General features: G+C 42.0%; 1 protein-coding gene across 1 annotated transcript in view; it reads left to right on the forward strand.

Moving 5' to 3' along the window:
- The window catches only part of LOC134221022 (COMM domain-containing protein 4), a 161,402-nt gene that overhangs the window by 68,257 nt on the left and 68,989 nt on the right, over positions 1-24,156 (forward strand). The window lies entirely within an intron of this gene.

The raw sequence follows: 24,156 nt of genomic DNA on the forward strand, positions 1-24,156 counted from the left end.
CCGATCAATGAAAGAATGTGCAGGTTGAGGATCAAAGGCCGGTTCTTTAACTACAGCATAATCAACGTCCATAGCCCACACTCCGGAAGCACTGATGATGATAAAGACGCATTCTACGCGCAGCTGGAACGTGAGTACGATAGCTGCCCAAGCCACGACGTCAAAATCACCATAGGAGATTTGAACGCTCAGGTTGGCCAAGAGGAGGAGTTTAGACCGACTATTGGAAAGTTCAGCACTCACCGGCTGACGAACGAAAACGGCCTACGACTAATTGATTTCGCCGCCTCCAAGAATATGGCCATTCGCAGCACCTACTTCCAACACAGCCTCCCGTGTCGGTACACCTGGAGATCACCACTGCAGACAGAATCACAAATCGACCACGTTCTGATTGATGGACGGCACTTCTCCGACATTATCGACGTCAGGACATATCGTGGCGCTAACATCGACTCTGACCACTATCTGGTGATGGTTAAACTGCGCCCAAAACTATCCGTCATCAACAATGTTCGGTACCGACGACCGCCGCGGTACGACCTAGAGCGACTGAAGCAACCTGATGTCGCCACTACATACGCGCAGCATCTCGAGGCTGCGTTGCCGGAAGAGGGTGAGCTCGATGGGGCCCCTCTTGAGGACTGCTGGAATACAGTCAAAGCAGCCATTAACGATGCAGCGGAGAACAACGTCGGGTATATGGGTCGAAGTCGACGGAACGATTGGTTCGACGAAGAGTGCAGACAGATTCTGGAGGAGAAGGACGCAGCGCGGGTGGTCGCGCTGCAGCAAGGCAGAACGTGGAACGTTATAGACGGAAGCGGAGACAGCAGACCCGCCTTTTTCAGGAGAAGAAACGCCGCCTGGAAGAAGCGGAGTGTGAGGAGATGGAACAGCTGTGCCGTTCTCAAGATACACGCAAGTTCTATCAGAAGCTCAACGCATCCCGCAAAGGCTTAGTGCCGCAAGCCGAAATGTGCCGGGATAAGGATGGGAGCATCTTGACGGACGAACGTGTGGTGATCGAAAGGTGGAAGCAGCACTACGAGGAACATCTGAATGGCGCTGAGAATACAGGCAGTGAAAGTCAAGGCAGCGGAGGAGATGACTACGTCAGTTCAGCGGACGATGGAAGCCAACCAGTCCCCACATTGAGGGAAGTTAAGGATGCCATTCAACAGCTAAAGACCAATAAAGCAGCTAGTAAGGATTGTATCGGAGCTGAGCTCATCAAGATGGGCCCGGAAAAGGTGGCCACTTGCCTGCACAAACTTATAGTCAGAATCTGGGAAACCGAACAGCTACCGGAGGAGTGGAAGGAAGGGGTTATATGCCCCATCTACGAGAAAGGCGACAAACTGGAGTGTGAGAACTTTCGAGCGATCACCATCCTTAATGCCGCCTACAAAGTGATATCCCAGATCATCTTCCGTCGTCTGTCACCATTAGTGAACGAATTCGTGGGAAGTTATCAAGCCGGCTTCGTTGATGGCCGCTCGACAACGGACCAGATCTTTACTGTACGGCAAATCCTTCAAAAATGCCGTGAATACCAGGTCCCAACGCACCATCTGTTCGTTGATTTCAAGGCGGCATACGACAGTATAGACCGCGTAGAGCTATGGAAAATTATGGACGAGAACAGCTTCCTTGGGAAGCTTACCAGACTGATGAAAGCAACGGTAGATGGTGTGCAAAACTGTGTGAAGATTTCGGGCGAACACTCCAGTTCGTTCGAATCGCGCCGGAGACTAAGACAAGGTGATGGACTTTCGTGCCTGTTGTTCAACATTGCGCTAGAAGGTGTCATGCGGAGAGCCGGGTGTAACAGCCGGGGTACGATTTTTAACAGATCCAGTCAATTTATTTGCTTCGCGGATGACATGGACATTGTCGGCCGAACATTTGCAAAGGTGGCAGAACTGTACACCCGCCTGAAACGTGAAGCAACAAAAGTTGGACTGGTGATGAATGCGTCAAAGACAAAGTACATGCTTGTGGGCGGAACCAAGCGCGACAGGGCCCGCCTGGGAAGCAGTGTTACGATAGACGGGGATACCTTCGAGGTGGTCGAGGAATTCGTCTACCGCCTTGCTAACGGCTGACAACAACGTTAGTCGTGAAATACGAAGGCGCATCATCTGTGGAAGTCGGGCCTACTACGGGCTCCAGAAGAAACTGCGGTCGAAAAAGATTCGCCACCGCACCAAATGTATCATGTATAAGACGCTTATAAGACCGGTTGTCCTCTACGGACATGAAACATGGACAATGCTCGAGGAGGACTTGCAAGCACTCGGAGTATTCGAGAGACGGTTGCTTAGGACCATCTTTGGCGGTGTGCAAGAAGACGGTGTGTGGCGGCGAAGAATGAACCATGAGCTCGCCCAACTCTACGGCGAACCCAGTATCCAGAAGGTAGCTAAAGCCGGAAGGGTACGCAAAGATGCAAAGATGGTGTTCGCTTCCGATCCGGCAGGTACGAGACGGCGTGGAGCGCAGCGAGCGAGATGGGCAGACCAGGTGCAAAACGACTTGGCGAGCGTGGAGCGTATTCGAGGATGGAGAGATGCGGCCTCGAACCGTGCATTGTGGCGTCAAATTGTTGATTCAGTGTTATCTGTTTAGATGTTAACTAAATAAATGAATTATGCAGAATTGTATCAAAATCTGCCATTCGATGGTTGGGTATAGCATTCGTTCAAAATTGGCATCCGGAGTCGTTCAAAAATGGCATCGGGGCCTTGACAAAGGGGGGTGGGGTGTCATTTATTGAAAAATCTTAATGTATTTGACGTCATATTAAGTCGGCCTTGAGAATTATTGGCTTAATTTTCAGAATGTTCGTGTACATTTATTAGACGCAAAATCGATGTATGACACACAACTCGTATTATTGAACTTCAATTGTAGTCAATTTTACAAGGAAAACATTTACGCGTAAAACTTCAACTGTAATGGTGGATCGCCGCGTTTCAACAGTTAAGCCATGTATTTTCTGTCAAAACACTTTGCGGCTCTCTTCATTGTAGCTGAGTCGTTAGTCCAAAATCTGCATAAGAATGGCGTAAATACCGTTAATACATAAATACCCAAAAACCACGTAAAAACAGGCATCAAAGAAAATCGGGTTTTCACGATTTTAATATACCCCGGACCATTTAAAAATCCTCGGTTGAAAAAGTAGCGGAACTGTTCCGTTTTCCATCTAACTGAACATATATTCATCTCATCGCAAAACAAAGAAATACAACACCAACCTCGTCGCTTCTTTTTGCTATCACGCGTGTTCACTGGTGAAAAAAATCACAAAAATAAGAAACAAGCGAAATTCCTTTTCAATGCTTTGTTTTTGATATGATGGATATAGGAGCAATGGAATGAAGTGCCGAACCGTTCCGCTATATGTATTGGATTAATCATTTAATATTCACCTTCATGCGAGTCGAGTCAAGTACGAGACAATGAAGACGGCTTACAGTTGAAGTAGAAATACGTGTATGTAAAAGTAATATGACGTGGTGGAATTAATGGACTTGTACTAAACTCATCTTATGACAGTGAAAATATTCCACTAAAAAAGCTTAATAATTTTCTTTAAATTTTGTTTTGATCAAACTATGCGTGATAATTGGTGGGAAATATGAATTTACAATAAGTATTCCCATTGAAAATTTGTACACTGCAGTCGCTTTTAAAGCGGGAATACGTACCGCATAAATCCAATAATCTGTATAAGAAAATCACGTAAATTCCAAAATCCGCATGAAAACGAGTCGCATAAAAAGCGAGTTCACTATATTCTTATTAAGTCATATGCTAAGTTTAGGCAAGGCAAGTGCATTGAACAAGTCGCTTGAATTTAATGCGAATTGAAGACTTTTCAATTGAATGACAAGAAACATGAACAACTTTTGGCAAGTCAAGCAAGTGCATCATAATTTGAACAAAATTTAAAACTATATGCACACTTTAATGTAATTTGCCCAAATAATTATAATTGAATGATAAAAATTATTTGCTTGTGCAATAAACAATACTAATTCCAGAGTATATATTAGGGTGCGTTGCGTTGTAACGGAGTATTTCGTAGATTGCATACTGATAGCTGTCATGTATACCCGACTAGAAGGTCATATCAAAATTATATCAACCTATGTTATTATGTTACACTAAATTTTTATAAAAAAATGTGTTAGAAACATGGTGCAGGATGTTGTTAAAATATCTAAAATTCTATCAAAAATTACACTACTGGAAACAAAAAACTATCATATTTTGTTACAATTTTATCATAAAAATAACATATTTTGTTAGAAATTTATAACAGAATCAGATATAAAATATATTGTTGCTGTGCACTTGCAATTTTTATAGTTCATGATAGGTCTCCAGATTGTTATCAACAATCAGAAATTTTTGTTTTTTTCTAAGCAAGAATATTTTTCGAGAACATGAAACTAACAACATTACAAATAAGACAACCTTTTCAAATAATATCAGCGTTCTGATATCTATAGCTGGGAGACTTAACTACATCTATTTTAATTGCCTAATGTTGGGCAATTCGGTGTTAAGCATTTTTTAAATCATATTATGATAAAATCCTGATACAACATTTGAAAGATAATGGCTAGTAAGAACAAAATTGTATCAAAATAAGTTATGAATATCACAATGTGTTAGAATTGTGTTCAGTTTCTGTTATGCTCTTCTAGTCGGGTATTCTTTATCTTTCTTACCCCAATTGCTTATGGATTACTATTTGGGAAGTAATAGCAACCCAATTGGAGGTCCAAAATGATAAAGCATGAAAGCTACCATTACTGGCCACGCCCATCTTCTCCGTTACTAGGGAAGGGAAGGAAATGATGATATGACATCTACTTAAAGAGAGGCCAGCGACTCACCGACGCCCTCATAGATGTCAAGGAGTTGGATGGTTGGAAGGGAATATAGTTTAGGAGTATCATCATAAGCAAATGATATGATAAGATTGAATACACGTTGGGAATGACCATGCTAAGAAATTTGTGTCACTCCATTGATGATTTTGCTGGGATGGGGCGAAGCTATTAAACTTGCCCTGGCTAATAAGCCCAGGTTTAAGCGCCATTGATCGCTCTCTGAAACGAGAAAGAAAGTTAAATATTTAAATCCCTTCCCCCTTTTTGTTTCTAATTGAAATTGTTAGGGAAATATTGATATCTGTATATGTTTTTGTAATGAGCGAGATTCAAACATGTAACTAGACACGTAGTGCATCATGAACGTCACATCACCGCGAACATGCGTACTAATGTGCAAACTGAGTGAAAGAAAGTAATATTCAAGGCTGACATTTACCGGATTGAGCGCATAATAGATTGGGCTTAGCGAGATAATTGTACAACTTTATTTTAAACAACATGTAAAGACTACAACTTTCTGAAAACAAAAATGCCCTAAATGTAACACACAATCTTTTATAGTATAGTTTTTTGCAAAAAATAAACCAAGACACTTGTTCCCGCAATTCCGTATTAAAATTTTGAAAAGCCATTCAGAGCTTATGGAGTTATAGAACATCGAGTAAGTGAGAATACACTCACAGAAATTTGAAACTTTTCAGTAATTGACCAGACCGGCCTTCTTCTCCCACAAAAAATAACCCAACAACCAACGACAAGCTACAAATAAGCATCTAGGTTGAGTTATTGTTTATTTGTGATCTTCGTAGCTGAATAAAATGTATGCTGAATAATTCGCTAGACAGATTTCATTTCAGCATTTAATCTAACTAATATTCGACATGACCTATTTATTTGTTTACTATCTTTATTTGAAGTCGAACTAACGTTTTCGTTTTATCACATTTCAGCACATTGGGGAAGTTTAACAATGGCTGAACTAATGATTTTTAAAGTTCTCTGTTCGACTATGATGCGGTGCTCTGAAAGGGTGGTCGAATTGAGTTTGAATAGTAAGTTAATAAGCAAGCATTTAGTCATCCTTCTTAACCTTTGTCCTTCTTAACCATTGGATTTAACCATTGGGATCCCATTTATCTGATCTATCGCACAGTGGGAAAAACATGCTTTTTCAGTTTGAGAGAAAATCTGGATTCTAGATCTGGAAAATTTGATTTATAGGAAGAATGGATACTGAATAATACAAATAGACATAAATAAATCAATTAAGACAATAAAAAGACAACAAAATAATTATGCTTTTTATATTCGTGATTTATTAAGTTGTCGGAGATTATAACGAATAAAACTGCTGGAGCAATAAAAAAATAATGCATTCATGCGGAAATAAATTTACTAAAAGCCGGACATAACGCCATTGAATAACGTCAGAAAATTGTCGAATCTTTGATGTGTGGAATCAAAAGATATTTTAGTTACCAGATAAAGATTGTCGCTTTGGTTCCCTTTGTTTTGCTGTCCAAAACATGTGTGGTACCTAACTGTCAAATCGTATGTATTTTTCCATCATTGACATTTAGATCCACTATCCTCGCCATGAAAAGATGTTCCGGACAGCGACGACAGCGACAATCTTTATCTGGTAACTAAAATATCTTTTGTGGAATCCCAATATTATCGCATGGATGTTGATCTTTATTGCGGCGAAATTGGAATAATCTTAGCATTTGACAATCATATCGCAACCGTTTATCAAGAGATTCTGAGGAAGGCCGAATATGCATTGATTTTATTTTCATAAATTCATAAATAGCATTCGGGATGGATTTTATTTTATCGTTTATCGACATTATTTTTACGTATTTTTCCTAGTGTGCGATGGTTATGACTGGCTGAACAATGGTTGAAATAAAAATCTTGTTCAGTTATTAACAAACTGTAGTTTGACAGATCGACTTATTGAATAGGAGTCCAATTATGATTCATATTCAGCAATAAGATTATTTATGTTATGCATTGAGTGAGCCATATCTAAGAAATCAAGGATGGCGCGGATGACAACGTTACCGGCGGATGATCAGATGACAGCAGTTCGAGACCCGATTTAGGATAATTTTAAAATGATTATATGAAAATAGCAATTGCTTCAAAATACGTTCATTGGAGATCTTGATGATGTTACCTTCTATGCGTTATTATTTTCGAAGAATTCACATGAAGCTGAAAGGCTTAGTAAAATGCATATTAAAGGTTTAACGAATCAGTTAATAAAGTTGTTTTTCAAAATGAGATGTTGTAGTTGTATAACTTCGCCAAAATTGTGTGAACAAAGCTTGAACAGAAGTTGTGATAAGAAATAGTACAGACATAATTCAACACAGCGCTGAATTAAATCATCACACTGATGTTAGTTCAACTAGTGAATGTTTGTTGGGAAACCCATTTGCAGCAATGAGGGTGTTGAATTATTTTTTAGTAAACACGTTATCTACTGAAAACGTAGCGAACCTTGGTTTGACAGAAAAAAAGAAGCCTAAACCATTCAATCACTGAGTAACTAAAGTAGAAATTTCGTGTGATTTTTTTTATACTTTAGTTTTGAACATCAAATAAAAGAAAATAACTGGAACTTGCTCACCGATGTCATTCCATTTGTTGTCCATGCCAGCATTCAGCAATACCTTAGAATGCCACATTTCCGACCACCATTAGCAGCTTGGGGAAACCACAATAAGTCGTCATCAGCCTCATCCACAGGGAAATGTTCCTCGAAACAACAATAATCACCGGAGAAAATCAGCTCGCATTTCATGTGCACGGTTCCCTTATACGGTTTCCTCCGGTTTATCGCTTATAATCACTTAGTACTAATTCCAGAGTATATATTAGGGTGCATCCTTAAATTACTTAACGCTAAAAGGGAAAGGAGAGAGGGTGTTGGAAAAGTCCATACAAAATTTTCAGCTGGTTTATAAAAAAATATTAATTCCATGATTAATGAATCTTCCCTTAGTAGAAATAAGAAATATGTTTTTTGTCTTTCTCGTACAATAATTTCACTCCAAAATCGAACCTTTTATAGAAGTCTCGGAGACCCATGATGTTATATACCAACCCGACCAGTTAGTCATAACAATTATAACAATATGTGTTACAAATAACAATGTTTGAAATAATTTTGTTATAAATTCTCTGTCAAAAATGGATGAAAGAAAATTTCACGATCGTCTTGATTATAACATAATGTATTATGCTTATTTTACAGAAAAACTAAATTGCCAAAATTTTTGATAGATAGGAATTGAAAAAAAACGAAGTTACCACCTTCAGTATAACTTGATCGTACATTCAAAGTTTAACCAGCTGGACAAATTTATTTGCCTACATTGTGGATAATCATAATCTTTTCAATAACATAATTTATTTAAGCTATTTTCATCAGTATTGTGCAACACCTCGAGTTATATTTTTGTTCAATTAATAAGATATTTAGTAATATTTTTGCTAAAACTAGTAGAGATTTTGTTACATTTTTTGTTATTTTAATACTTATGGTACATGTTTTATAACAACTGCTGTTATAAAATACTGCTGTAACAGAATCACATAAATCTGTTACTATCTACTGGTTGGGAATCGACTCAGCTCCTCGAGCTGAATATATATCTGGCTGTCCGTGTGTGTGGGTATATATAAATAATCGAGAAAGGCATCGTCACCGCTAGGTGGATTAATTTGTTTTTTTTTTTAAACAATTATGTGCATAAGAATATTTTAACAATTCAACGGCTGATTGTTTTCAAGCTATGGAATTCAATCATATTAAGAGGCAGTGCTAATCGCATGTCTAGAATCCCACGCTATTTCACCCACTATATGCATATATTGCATAGGGGTCGTTTAGAAAGCAATTCTTGATTTCCTATTTTATGCCTGTAATGAGAAGAAATGTAGGTAATTATAAAAGTTATTCAGGTTAAATCAAATCCAAACGGGAATCCTTGTTTTCGTTCATGGTCGTTGACGTCTGTTGTTCTCTGATTTTTGACCCTTCCTTCGGAAGTGTCTATAATTTCACTTTGTATGCGTTACGCAGGTGTGTTACGTATTAATCTATCAAGATATTTCGTTAATTATTAAATAAAATGTATGGTATTTGAAACAAATTCACTTTGACATTGAAAATATAATTATAACAAATGATATGATATGGAATTATGCCTATTTTTCTGATTTGTTTCAAAGAAACAAATGGTTTTTATTGAGGAACATATATAAGCATGTACAATAAAGTCTTCTCAGAAAAGCAAAAACGTAAACATTGAAAGGGATTTCAAAAATGTCTTCAGTAGAAGCTAGATAGCAAATGTGAGCATGTTTTGAGACACTAATAGATCACTTGTATGCATGTATGTGTGCGTATGTGTGCAAATTCTGAAATTTACTACCATAAAAATCTCGCTCATTTTTAAGGTATTGAACAAGTTTAGTTTTACCAAATTAGGCATCCATAAGGTGAAATATTCATTCATTTATTTAGTTAACATCTAAACAGATAACACTGAATCAACAATTTGACGCCACAATGCACGGTTCGAGGCCGCATCTCTCCATCCTCGGATACGCCCCACGCTCGCCAAGTCGTTCTGCACCTGGTCTGCCCATCTCGCTCGCTGCGCTCCACGCCGTCTCGTACCTGCCGGATCGGAAGCGAACACCATCTTTGCAGGGTTGCTGTCCGGCATTCTTGCAACATGTCCTGCCCACCGTACCCTTCCGGCTTTAGCTACCTTCTGGATACTGGGTTCGCCGTAAAGTTGGGCGAGCTCATGGTTCATTCTTCGCCGCCACACACCGTCTTCTTGCACACCGCCAAAGATGGTCCTAAGCACCCGTCTCTCGAATACTCCGAGTGCTTGCAAGTCCTCCTCGAGCATTGTCCATGTTTCATGTCCGTAGAGGACAACCGGTCTTATTAACGTCTTGTACATGACACATTTGGTGCGGTGGCGAATCTTTTTCGACCGCAGTTTCTTCTGGAGCCCGTAGTAGGCCCGACTTCCACAGATGATGCGCCTTCGTATTTCACGACTAACGTTGTTGTCAGCCGTTAGCAAGGATCCGAGGTAGACGAATTCCTCGACCACCTCGAAGGTATCCCCGTCTATCGTAACACTGCTTCCCAGGCGGGCCCTGTCGCGCTTGGTTCCGCCCACAAGCATGTACTTTGTCTTTGACGCATTCACCACCAGTCCAACTTTTGTTGCTTCACGTTTCAGGCGGGTGTACAGTTCTGCCACCTTTGCAAATGTTCGGCCGACAATGTCCATGTCATCCGCGAAGCAAATAAATTGACTGGATCTGTTGAAAATCGTACCCCGGCTGTTACACCCGGCTCTCCGCATGACACCTTCTAGCGCAATGTTGAACAACAGGCACGAAAGTCCATCACCTTGTCTTAGTCCCCGGCGTGATTCGAACGAACTGGAGTGTTCGCCCGAAATCTTCACACAGTTTTGCACACCATCCACCGTTGCTTTGATCAGTCTGGTAAGCTTCCCAGGGAAGCTGTTCTCGTCCATAATTTTCCATAGCTCTACGCGGTCTATACTGTCGTATGCCGCCTTGAAATCAACGAACAGATGGTGCGTTGGGACCTGGTATTCACGGCATTTTTGAAGGATTTGCCGTACAGTAAAGATCTGGTCCGTTGTCGAGCGGCCGTCAACGAAGCCGGCTTGATAACTTCCCACAAACTCGTTCACTAATGGTGACAGACGACGGAAGATGATCTGGGATATCACTTTGTAGGCGGCATTAAGGATGGTGATCGCTCGAAAGTTCTCACACTCCAGTTTGTCGCCTTTCTTGTAAATGGGGCAAATAACCCCTTCCTTCCACTCCTCCGGTAGCTGTTCGGTTTCCCAGATTCTGACTATCAGTTTGTGCAGGCAAGTGGCCAGCTTTTCCGGGCCCATCTTGATGAGCTCAGCTCCAATACCATCCTTACCAGCGGCTTTGTTGGTCTTTAGCTGTTGAATGGCATCCTTAACTTCCCTTAAGGTGGGGGCTGGTTGAATTCCATCGTCCGCTGAACTGACGTAGTCATCTCCTCCGCTGCCTTGACTTTCACTGCCTGTACTCTCAGCGCCATTCAGATGTTCCTCGTAGTGCTGCTTCCACCTTTCGATCACCACACGTTCGTCCGTCAAGATGCTCCCATGCTTATCCCGGCACATTTCGGCTTGCGGCACTAAGCCTTTGCGGGATGCGTTGAGCTTCTGGTAGAACTTGCGTGTTTCTTGAGAACGGCACAGCTGTTCCATCTCCTCGCACTCCGCTTCTTCCAGGCGGCGTTTCTTCTCTTGAAAAAGGCGGGTCTGCTGTCTCCGCTTCCGTCTATAACGTTCCACGTTCTGGCGGGTACCTTTGCTGCAGCGCGACCGCCCGCTCTGCGTCCTTCTCCTCCAGAATCTGTCTGCACTCTTCGTCGAACCAATCGTTCCGTCGACTTCGACCCATATACCCGACGTTGTTCTCCGCTGCATCGTTAATGGCTGCTTTGACTGTATTCCAGCAGTCCTCAAGAGGGGCCCCATCGAGCTCACCCTCTTCCGGCAACGCTGCCTCGAAATGCTGCGCGTATGCAGTGGCGACATCAGGTTGCTTCAGTCGCTCTAGGTCGTACCGCGGCGGTCGTCGGTACCGAACATTGTTGATGACGGATAGTTTTGGGCGCAGTTTAACCATCACCAGATAGTGGTCAGAGTCGATGTTAGCGCCACGATATGTCCTGACGTCGATAATGTCGGAGAAGTGCCGTCCATCAATCAGAACGTGGTCGATTTGTGATTCTGTCTGCAGTGGTGATCTCCAGGTGTACCGATACGGGAGGCTGTGTTGGAAGTAGGTGCTGCGAATGGCCATATTCTTGGAGGCGGCGAAACCAATTAGTCGTAGGCCGTTTTCGTTCGTCAGCCGGTGAGCGCTGAACTTTCCAATAGTCGGTCTAAACTCCTCCTCTTGGCCAACCTGAGCGTTCAAATCTCCTATGACGATTTTGACGTCGTGGCTTGGGCAGCTGTCGTACTCACGTTCCAGCTGCGCGTAGAATGCGTCCTTATCATCATGCACATTCTTTCATTGATCGGCCACCACCCGATCACGCGCCTTTGCATATCGCCCATCACTATGAAAGCTGTTCCCAGCTCGTGTGTGTTGCCGCAGCTCTGGTAGATGGTATGATTACCTCTAAACGTTCGCACCATTGGTCCCTTCCAACAAACCTCCTGCAGCGCTACGATGCCGAATCCACGGTCCTTGAGCACATCGGCGAGTATGCGTGTGCTCCCGATGAAGTTGAGAGATTTGCAGTTCCACGAACCGAGTTTCCAATCCCTAGTCCCTTTTCGTCGCAGTGGTCTTCGCCGATGGTTCCGGTCCGTACTCTCTTATTGATTGTTCGTTGCTTATGATTTTTAAAGGCTGGCTTGCAGGGCCTGACACCAAACCCCCTAAATTTCCGGAGGACCATTCCTCCTTATTTCCGGTGGACCATGGTGCACAGTTTCACTTAGAGTCCCTCGCTGGCACTCGGACGATGATCAGCCGCCCCTAACATGGAGAACAGACGCTGTTGTGAGCCGATCCTGACATGGAGAACAGACGCTCAATAAGATTTGCACCTCCGGATAGGGGCAAACCCCCCCTTCCCTGTCAGCATACGACCATAGTTCCCACCGGGGTTGGTTACCCGATCTTCCCTAAGGTTGCTCGTATCCCGGCCAGCACCGCGGGGAGGTAGGGATAGGAGTTGCTGGGTAAGAGGCTAAGGACCGCGAGATGGGGTCTATTTTATTCCTTCAGGTACGCGAAGTACCAATGGTACGCTTTACCCAGCATTTGCCGTGCCGTGGTGAAATATATGTTATTATTGAACGCTATTGAGTTTCGCTCAGATCAATGACTGATTTAGCTAGTTCTGGATTAATTAATATCGAGGTCTCTGGAAATTACGAGTACAATATATGCAACCAGCGTTACGATAGTTGCTAACCATGTCACAATAGTTATTCAATCCGACGAGCGCTTTATAGATAGGCAGCATGAAGTACAGTACGTTATCATTCGTTAAGTTGTCACTCAACCCAAGACATCCGCCTTTGGGTAGGCAATTATTTTGTACGGTAAATCGCCGTGGGAAGCTGAGTAGTTTTATCTCGTTTTAAATACTGGAGTCTGGAAAAAAAATCCTTATAACTAAGGAAGGGTCAAAATTTCACTGTAGGTGGATTAATCTGGGTTTTTTATTATCCATAGCAAACTAGATGTGTTCCAATGTTTTCTACCTCTTGAACGTCAAACTGTGTGGCACTCACACCGCCATTATCGAGCTCAAAATACTGGATATACCCCTAAACAACCCAATGAGGGACCGACTGTTTACTTCGATAACATTTACTTCCAGGGTGCAGCAGCCGTAAAAAGTGTAGACAACAACCTACCGTACACCATGTTTACGGTACTCGTCACTGAGTGGCGCTACCGGCGTTTCTATCTGTGTTGTTAAGCCTGCTGCTCTATGTTCTGAGATTTTCGCAATTTTCACCATCAACTCATGGAAGAATGGTAGTTGGAAATCGATAAAATGTATGGGAAAATCAAGTATTTTGCAAATTTATGGAAAATGGTGGTGTTTTAAAAGAAAGTAGTGATAAGGAATGAAGTATGAGGTGAAAAGATTATCTCCTGCACTTAGTTTGCACTGATTAGTAGTCTAATAGTGTTGAAATTTCGATTTTACTACCATTGAAAAAACACCATCTCTTGCAATAATCGTTTTGACTGGTACCTTATTGCATTTCATATAGACCAATGCAAACTCTAACTTAACCTCACTTATTTTGACACTTCACAGAGCTTGTTTACAAGGTGTTAGAAGAAGAATCGATAAGGGGAAAATTAAAATTCATATTTTGAGCTTAAAACTGCTGTGATCCGAATATTTCAGTGATATTCTTTGTATTCAGCATGAAATCAATCACAAAGGACATCTACGTGCGAATTAAATGATAAAACAATTTTATCGGAAGCTTCGCCGGAGACTAAGTCCTGGTAAAATAGCTCTGTGAACTGTCAACCTACGTCATCATGTACTGGTCTATATCGTCATGGATTTTTTTTCGTGATTCTAAGGTTCGTTTTGATGATAGCGTTCATTCTTCTCCTAGCGTATTGAGAAGTACTTTTAGTCTCCAACTATTACCTGATTTTCTCAAAATTACACGCGGCGAACTCTTCATGAAAAGTACCGCCACGCTTTCTGCACCCCGTTTACTTGATTTTTATGGGTGAATAGCATTGCGGTGTATCGTTTGGCGCGGCCGTACCTTTCGACAGTCATTCGCAGCGTGAAGTTTTGTGCAAGTACCCATTTGGGAACAATACAAACGCCGCGCAGTGTATCATATCCAGAAAATCTGACAATACGTAAAAGGGATTAACACGTGTAGATTTATCATCGGACTTTTCGGAAAATAGACACACAGTATTGACACCACGACGTTAGGATCACGAATCCTCATGTATTTCGAAAAGAGTATCTTTTTCATACGGATACTTCTACTTAACCTACGACCATGAACGCACACAGCCAAGCAAGAATGCAAGAAAGCGTTAACATGTGATGCACAGCTGTTTATGGCCGGTGTTCTACCAAATCGTACCAAACACCAATGAAAAATTTCCAATTTTTTTGCCAAAGTTGTCACAAATCCCATCGGACTTCGCTCAACGCCATAACTGAGGATATCCAACAACAAATGTACGCATTTACAATTTTTTTTAATAAACATAAGTTTTAGTTTGAAACAAAGATAAAATAATGGCACATTAATTAAACGATTTATTGTAAAACAATGCTGTTCAGTAACAGTATAGTATCTGTTAAATAAATGAAATTGTTATACTGTTAACTAAATGAAATTGAAAATAATGCTACATACATTTACAGGTATCTCTATGCACGAATTCAGTAATAGTTGTGGTTAGTGTATAACAAATGATGGTGGTGCACAAGCTTCTACCACAGCGGTTCTCAACCTGGGGTACATGTACCCCTTGGGGTACCTTCGCTGGACCCAGGGGGTACCTCAGACAAAAATGCGTAATGGCGGATGGATTACAATTTTTATCAAAATCTATTGATGAAGTTTTGATAATTTTGTATTTTTTATTTCAAAACTTTGTCTTGTACATAATATGCATGGCGATCAGTAAATCATGGCCTATTGAATCCTGCCCTCCACAACCGGAAGCCTCATTTTAAGAGGTTCGGATACTTTCTTTCAAGAGGCCCGGAAACCTTCTTTTAAGCTTTTTTTCATAAACTTTCTTTTTTTCTGCTTCTTTTAAAAGCCTCGGAAGGATCTGTTCAAAGGACTCGGGAGGCATTTTTCAACAGGCTCGAAAGCCTCCTTTAAAAGGGTATGAAGTCTCCTTTTAAGAGGCTTGGAAGCCTTCTAGAGGTCCGGAAGCCTTCTTTTAAACTTAGTTTTTTCTTTTATCTTTGTTTTAAAAAGCTCGGAAGGCTCCTTTCAAGAGGTTCCTTTAAAGAGGCTCGGAATATTTCATTCAGGAAGCCTCATTTTAAGTGGCTCAAAAGCTTTCTTTCAAGAGGCTCAGAAACCTTAAAGTGTTTCGCATCCTTTCATCCAAAAGGCTCGGAATGCTCTCATAAGAAACTCGGAATGCTTCTTCCAAGAGGCTCGGAAGCCTCCTTTCGAGTGGTTCGGAAGACTTTTTCAAACGGCTCGAAGCCTTCCATTAAGAGGCTCGGAATTCTTTTTCCAAAAGGCTTGGAGGAGTCCATTCAAAATACTCCGAAGCCTCCTTTTAAGAGACTCGAAAGCCTCATTTTAACATGCTTGGAAGCCTTCTTTTAAATAGCTCGGAAGACTCTTTTAAACAAGCTCGTAAGGCTCATTTCAAGAGTCTCGGAAGCCTTCTTTCGAGTGGTTCGGAAGCCTCTTTTCAAAAGGCTTGAAGCCTCTTTTTAGGAGGTTCGGTTTTTTTCTTCAAGCGGCTGTTAAGCGTCTATTCAAGATACTCCTATGCCTCCTTTTACGTGGCTAAAAAGCCGCCATTCAAAAGGCTCGGAAGGCTCAAAAGTGCTTCAAGATACTCTGAATCGGAAGACTCTTTTCAAGAAGCTTGGTAGCCTCCTTCCAAGAGCTCGAAAACCTCCCATCGAGATGCTTGGAATTCGGAAGCCTCCTTTCAAGTGGCTCGGAAGACTTCCATAAAATAGCTCGTAAGGTATTTCAAGAGGCTCGGAAGCCTCCTTTTGTTAGGGGCCCTCCTTGGCCGTGCGGTAAGACGTGCGGTTACAAAGCAAGACCATGCTGAGGGTGGCTGGGTTCGATTCCCGGTGCCGGTGTAGGCTATTTTCGGATTGGAAATGTCTCGACTTCCCTGGGCATAAAAGTATCATCGAGTTAGCCTCAGGATATACGAATGCAAAAATGGCAACCTGGCTTAGAAACCTCGCAGTTAATAACTGTGGAAGTGCTTAATGAACACTAAGCTGCGAGGCGGCTCTGTCCTAGTGTGGGGATGTAATGCCAATAAGAAGAAGAAGAAGAAGAAGGAAGCCTCCTTTCAAGAGGCTCGGAAGCCTCCTTTCAAGAGGCTCGGAAGCCTCCTTTCAAGAGGCTCGGAAGCCTCCTTTCAAGAGGCTCGGAAGCCTCCTTTCAAGAGGCTCGGAAGCCTCCTTTCAAGAGGCTCGGAAGCCTCCTTTCAAGAGGCTCGGAAGCCTCCTTTCAAGAGGCTCGGAAGCCTCCTTTCAAGAGGCTCGGAAACTTCCTTTCAAGAGGCTCGGAAGCCTCCTTTCAAGAGGCTCGGAAACTTCCTTTCAAGAGGCTCGGAAGCCTCCTTTCAAGAGGCTCGGACGCCTCCTTTCAAGAGGCTCGGAAGCCTCCTTTCAAGAGGCCTGGAAGCCTCCTTTCAAGAGGCTCGGAAGCCTCCTTTCAAGAGGCTCGGAAGCCTCCTTTCAAGAGGCTCGGAAGCCTCCTTTCAAGAGGCTCGGAAGCCTCCTTTCAAGAGGCTCGGAAGCTTCCTTTCAAGAGGCTCGGAAGCCTCCTTTCAAAAGGCTCGGAAGCCTCCATTCAAGAGGCTCGGAAACCTCCTTTCAAGAGGCTCGGAAGCCTTCTTTCAAGAGGGTCGGAAGCCTCTTTCAAGAGGCCCGAAAGCCTCTTTCAAGAGGCCCGAAAGCCTCTTTCAAGAGGCCCGAAAGCTTCATTTCAAGAGGCTTGAAAGCCTCCTTTTAAGATGTTCGAATGCCTACTACTTTGAAGAGCTTTAGAAGCCTTCTTTCAAGAGGCTTGGAACCCTCACTTCAAGAGGCTTGGAATTCTATTTCCAAGAGGCTTGGAAGCATACTCTAAAGCAGCTCAGATGCGTCTTTTCAAGATGCTCTGTAAGATACTCGATGTATGAACTTAATTTGAATTGGAAAGTTTCAAACAAAATAAAAATTTTGGAAAAGTTTATGGAGAGCCAAGATTCTATTAGTTTTCAGATTCATTTTTCATATATCTTAAAGGTTACGATTATTTTCATTTACAGCAAAAAACATATGGGGGTACCTCAATTAATGCAAAAGTTCGAAGAAAAAGGTTGAGAACCGCTGTTCTACCATATTAAACAGCAAGTTTTATTTCTGATCCAGCTTCCGGAAGTCTTTCTTAAATTATTTTAAGAAAATTATTTTGAGTTTTGCCACTTTGCATTTGTGTTACGTCTAAATATGCTATATTACGCAGATAGCACTTCCTGCAGATTATGTGGCTACATCTCAATTCTGCAATTGATGAATTTTTGGTTTAAGAATGCGTGAAATAGAAGATCTAAGCACAGACAAACAGACATAACACTCGTCAAATTTCCATCGTTCACTGATTTACTGGTCAATTTAAATAATCATTAGTTGGCCAATCGATCACCCGCCATCTGGTTCGTGATTTGCCCAACTAACTGAACTCAACAGATGTCGTTAGTGTTTGAACGACGATTAATTTGATGAGTGAATGTTCAATGTGTTATGTCTGTTTGTCTGTGATCTAAGCTTATTGAATACTTACTTTATTCAATTTTCTAACCATGCTGACTTCAGTTTTCAGTCTTGTTGACAACAGACGTGGTGCGGCAATTTTCAATGGTATAAATTGTATGTGCACAAGTCATAAAATAGTTACATTTCAATACCTACTGCACCTAAAATGATTTCAATTATTTTTTATATTTCATATAAGACACACATGCAGGGCTGGTACCGGTGAATGCCGTTCAAAATAGTGACTAGTTCCCAACGATGACGAAAAAAGTGATCAAATAATGACTTTCAATTGCAGAAACAGTAATCAAATAGTGACTTTTGAATAAAGTTTTAAACCGGAGATAGAGCTACAAGTGTTTTCACCGTTGCCACTTGATGACGCCGGCAATCCGCCGAAAAAGAGGAAGAAGCAGCACTCGCAGCTGCCACAGGTGCAACCTGAGCGGAAGGAGAAGTGCCCGCCTGTGTTTGTGAAGGGCAATCCGCCGGATTTGCGCCCGAAAATTCGTTAATTAATCGCTAAAGGGCTGAAGTGTACATTTCGGCTCTGCAGCGAGGGCGTAAAAGTAATGCCGGTCAATAAGGACCACAATCAAATCCGTCGTGGAGTTCCTCGAGGTCCACAAGTATGAGTACTACACTCATGACCACCCCGGCACGAAGACGCTCAAGGCTTTGCTGTGAGGACTCCACGACATGAAGGAAGAAGAGCTCCAAGCAGAGCTTGAAAGTTGCGGACTAAAGCCTGTAGCCGTGCACAAGATCGCTCGTCACGACAAGGCGAGAAGATATCGCGATCAGCTTTACCTGGTCCATCTGGAGCACGGCTCTACTACCTGGAAGGACCTGAAGCTAGTTGACGTTATAAATTACACCGTCGTTGACTGGGAGCGATATCGGCCAGTGCACCGCGACGTCACGCAGTGCACCAACTGCTTCAATTTCGGACACGGAACCAGAAACTGCCGCATGAAGCTGCGCTGCAACAAGTGTGGCGAACCCCACCTGACTGACGAGTGCGACAAAATGGAGGTGGCCGATCCCAAATGCGCCAACTGTGGCGACAAACATCGGGCTACCACAAAGGGTTGCCCAAAGCGAGGCAAGTTCCTGGAAATCCGGAAGAAGGATCCACTAGGACCCTCCCGAAGAAGAACCGTGTTCCTGTAATCGACGAGGTGAACTTTCCAGCCATCCCGGCTCCCCGTCGTGTGATTCCAATACTCCCATCGTTACAGCCGCACAGGCGACTGGCAGCGGCAGCTGCGTCGGTTCAAGCTCCAGCATCGTCGGCACCATCCATCAGCGAATGCCCCCGCTCCCTCCTCCTGGGTTCCGTCGGCAGTCGGAAAACGAAGCCGTCCCACCGGAAGAATCTGCTCCGCTCTACACTTCGGAGCAACTGATGCCGATCTTCGCGTAGCTCGCCACTCGGCTGCGCGGCTCTAAAACCCGTTTCGACCAGGTCTTCAATCTTGGCATGTTCATCATTGAAAATGGCTGCTAGGGGGGCCTGGTCAACTTGCTCGCTAAAGAGCAAAACAATTGAGCTAAAGGATTTTCTTGAGGAGAAGGAAAGAGACGTGGCGTTCATCACCGAAACGCACCTTAAATCGGAGGTGAACGTCAACATACCAGACTTTCGCATCGTGCGACTCGACCGGCCCACCAGGGGAGGTGATGTGGCCATCGCTCTACGCTACAACATAAACTGTCGCCTGCTGCCAAGATGCCAGCTGCGCATCGTTGAGGCCATCGGTGTGGAAGTTATTACCTCTTTCGGTACAATCACGCTCATCGCGGCGTACTGCCCAACCCAAGCTAAGGCTGGCGACGGATCATCGACCGCCTTTCGGAGGGACGTCATCAAGCTTACACGGAGGCAAGGTCAGTTCATTATTGCCGGCGACTTGAATGCCAAGCACCAAGCCTGGGGCAACAGTCGCTGCAATCAAAACGGAACCATTTGGAGCAACGACATGAAGGAAGGTCAATCCTGAGCCCGGATTCCCCCACACAGCTGAGTCGGTCCTGCGCCCATTCCAAAATCGTCTAACAGGAGCTCAGCTCGGATCACTACCCTGTGGTGGCGTAAGTGGACTCCTCGGTCGATCGTCATCAGCAGTCCCGGCGAAACTACCATCGTGTCGACTGGAGCCGGTTCCAAAGATGTGTGGACGAAAACATCAACTACCAGCGCTATCCGACCACACCGGAGGAAATCGACGACAAGCTCCACTTCATCCAAGAGGCGATCTCCCAGGCCCGTGAACAACATGTGCCAACTGCTCGATTGGTAAGCAACACTCTAAACCAAGGATGTTAACGATCATTCAGTAATTTGCGTTCGATCATTTAGTAGTTTGCCAATAACACATTACAGAAGCTGAATTTCAAAATATGTTGTATGGTGGACTTCTAATGCGAAGGTTTTTCTACAACTTTGCCTAATGGTTCGTTATTAGAATTCAACTAATAACGGAGTTAGAGCGCTAGTTGCAGTAACTTAAACTAAATGATTGGAATTTTGTTATCATTTAGTCTAAGTTACTGAAACTATAGCTATTACTCCGTTACTAGTGGAATTCAAACAACGAACCATTAGACAGAGTTGTAGAAAAACCTTCGCACTAGAAGTCCACCATACAACATATTTTGAAATTCCGCTTCTAGAATGTGTTATTGACAAACTACTAAATGATCGAACGCAAATTACTGAATGATCGTTAACATCCTTACCCTAAACATTGATTTACTAACCAAAGATTTGATCCGTCTGCGAAATGTCACTCGCAGGCAGTACTAACATACTGGGCTGCCTGCGCTTAAGGCCCGGTGCAATCGCATGACCAAAATTATCCAGGCCAGAATGGTGGACCTCAGAAATAGTGTTATTTCCAATAAGATCCGCGCTCTCCCAGACTATGCTAAGCCGCTTTGGAAGATAACAAAAATTCTAAAATCTTAGCCTCGATCAATTCCACCTTTGATCCCATTAGAGTCTCTCAGGATTATTCAAGCTATTCATCACCGGTTACCTGAGTCTGCCGAAAATCTCAACATCTTGCTCGAGTTTGATTTCCGACGCGGTCGATCAATCGTTCACCAACTGACCCGAGTTACGAACGTCCTTAGACGGAACAAGTTTGTCTCGAAAACCTCCGCCATGGCCTTACTCGATGTCGAGAAGGCGTTTGACAATGTATGGCATGATGGCCTGGTGTACAAACTACAACGCTACAATCTTCCCAGCAACTTGGTGAAAATCATCAACAATTATCTGTCGGCAAGGACATTCCGGGTCTCAATCAGTGGAGCGAATTCCAATGCGCATAACATCGTCGCAGGCGTCCCCCAGGACAGTATCCTTGGGCCCCTGCTTTTAAATCTGTTCACCTCCGAATGCCAGAACCTCCAGAAGGCGGAATTTTGTCTCTGTTCACATATGACACCTCCATCGTCTACAATGGTACAGTGATCACTAATCAGAGCGCTAGTGGCAAAACTCCAACACAAACGCACCACTGTGCAGTGTTGTCCTACATTTTGTGCAAAAAGTTCAGGGGGGTTTTTGTCGACTAAATTTTGTGAAATTTGGCCATAATATACTTTGATATGCAAAGAATGTTTAAGCCAAATTTGAGCATAATCAGTCATAAAAAAAAACCCTGACAATAATAGAACAAAACCTGCCAAAGCCATCATTCCCTTCTACTATAGTTTTATCAGAATTTATTTAATTACTTTCTTATAGGTTTTGATAATGACTTATAGTAATGCTAGGTCTTCAATAGATATTTAATAAAGTTGTATCACTTTTTTTTTCAAATTCCTGCTTATTTTCAAGTGTTTGTTCAAAAAAGTCTTACGAGCTTTAAATAATTTTCATAAATTTTATCAGTAATCCTTACTGCTTTTACAACAAATATTCTGATAAAATTGCGAAGATTCCAGGCTGCTTCCATATTTTCAGGAACTTTTATGAAGTTTATTCGATTTTTTGGAATTCCTTGGGAACTTCCTTAGATTAAATCAAATTTTATGGTTGCTTGTCGTTTAATACTGCAATTTGATGCATTTTTGATACACTAAATTGTTCAACCTTCCTAACTTTATTTCAATTTTTTTTTTAAATTAAATAATACGTCTACGAACGATTTACCAAAGGTACTGCAAAAATATAAGATCTACCGAGTACAAAACAGTAGAGGACCCTTTATAGAAGATAGGTTTACTGAAAATAAATTCTTAGCTTGTCTTTTACAACAAAAGACTGTTAGATCGTTAGTTTCAATGAGAGAAAGTAGAGAAAACATTAGACATATGAACATTCTTTAGGTATTTTTTTTATTGGCTCAATAATGAAGCACTTGGTAATATTTAAAATATTTTTTCCTATGTCAACGGTTTCGTGCAATACTAATACAGGCACACTAATTCTTCTAATGCGAAGGTTTTTCTACAACTTTGCCTAATGGTTCGTTATTAGAATTCAACTAATAACGGAGTTAGAGCGCTAGTTGCAGTAACTTAAACTAAATGATTGGAATTTTGTTATCATTTAGTCTAAGTTACTGAAACTATAGCTATTACTCCGTTACTAGTGGAATTCAAACAACGAACCATTAGACAGAGTTGTAGAAAAACCTTCGCACTAGAAGTCCACCATACAACATATTTTGAAATTCCGCTTCTAGAATGTGTTATTGACAAACTACTAAATGATCGAACGCAAATTACTGAATGATCGTTAACATCCTTGCCCTAAACATTGATTTACTAACCAAAGATTTGATCCGTCTGCGAAATGTCACTCGCAGGTAGTACTAACATACTGGGCTGCCTGCGCTTAAGGCCCGGTGCAATCGCATGACCAAAATTATCCAGGCACAACTCTAAATCTGAAAATGTTCAGAAACAACGTTAAAAAATTTCAATAAAAAAACTTTAATGTTTTTGTAAATATTTCGAATTCCATGGATATTTTTGCATGTGTTGATACATTAGGATTACTTTTATGTGTTTCAATAAAAAAAACTTGAAAAAAAATCAATAAATTCGAGGTATACATTTTTTTTCCAAAAATTGTCGAATTTTAACATAAGCATACTGAATTGTGAATTTCAAGCATTGTGAATTTAGATCTGGGTCTTTGTCAAGTGTTACTCTATACTGTGTTCTTTGCTTTGCAATCAAAATGTCAAGAATGAAGTATTTTGAGTTGTACCAGTAGTTGCACGAAAACGTCGATATGTATGCTTTTCATTATTTTCCTGCTACATACCTTCTAGAGTGCAATCAATATCTCGAAAGCTTTTCGGACAAAACAGCAGTTAGAACTTAAAGTCTTTTACAGCGCGTCATGAGTCAAATAACTGAATTGATACTTAAACATAAAGTTGTACATATTGTACACAAATAAACTATTCTCTTTGTTCAAATAAAATACATTGTTTTACATAATCAAAACTCTCCCAGGCAAAATTTCCGGGAAAATTTTGAAAAGCCTACCGGGAAAACCTAGAAAAACCAGGGAATTTATTTTGTCGACTAGAGTGGTCACCCTGCGGCGGAGACCCAGCTCATTATTTTCCCTCAGTCTAAATTTCCTAAACATGTTCCACCTGGGGACTATAAAATCATCTTCAATATGACTGTGGAATTGGCCAATGATGCCGACTACCTTTGCTTGACTTTCGACAGCATGCGTATTTTCCGGCAACAGGTTGACAAGACGGTGACGTTTTATTGAAACTACTGGAGCCTTTGACCTGAAAAATAAGCTTGCTGTCCACAAGCAAATCATCCTCCCGTGGTCGAATACGGCATGCTGCGCAAAAACTCATCATCTGAGACTCCAACGAGTTCAAAATATGTTTCTGAGGATGATCCTCAACACTCCTCCCAGAACACGAACTTCATGGGTTCACAGACTGGCTGGAATTAAAACACTACAAGAACGCTTTGGTGAGTGTGAAGAAAGGTTTAGGGTTCGTAGCGTCTTTTCGGACGATTAGAGCGCTAGTTCCAATTTAGGTTATCAATTTTTTATGTAAATGTTAGTATAAAATGTAGATAGGTTGTTAAAGTTTTTTGAAACAAATAATGTATTGCTTAGGCTGTAGGCTG

This window comes from Armigeres subalbatus, chromosome 3 (genome assembly GCF_024139115.2).
Source record: "Armigeres subalbatus isolate Guangzhou_Male chromosome 3, GZ_Asu_2, whole genome shotgun sequence".
In the NCBI taxonomy this organism is placed as follows: Eukaryota; Metazoa; Arthropoda; class Insecta; order Diptera; family Culicidae; genus Armigeres; species Armigeres subalbatus.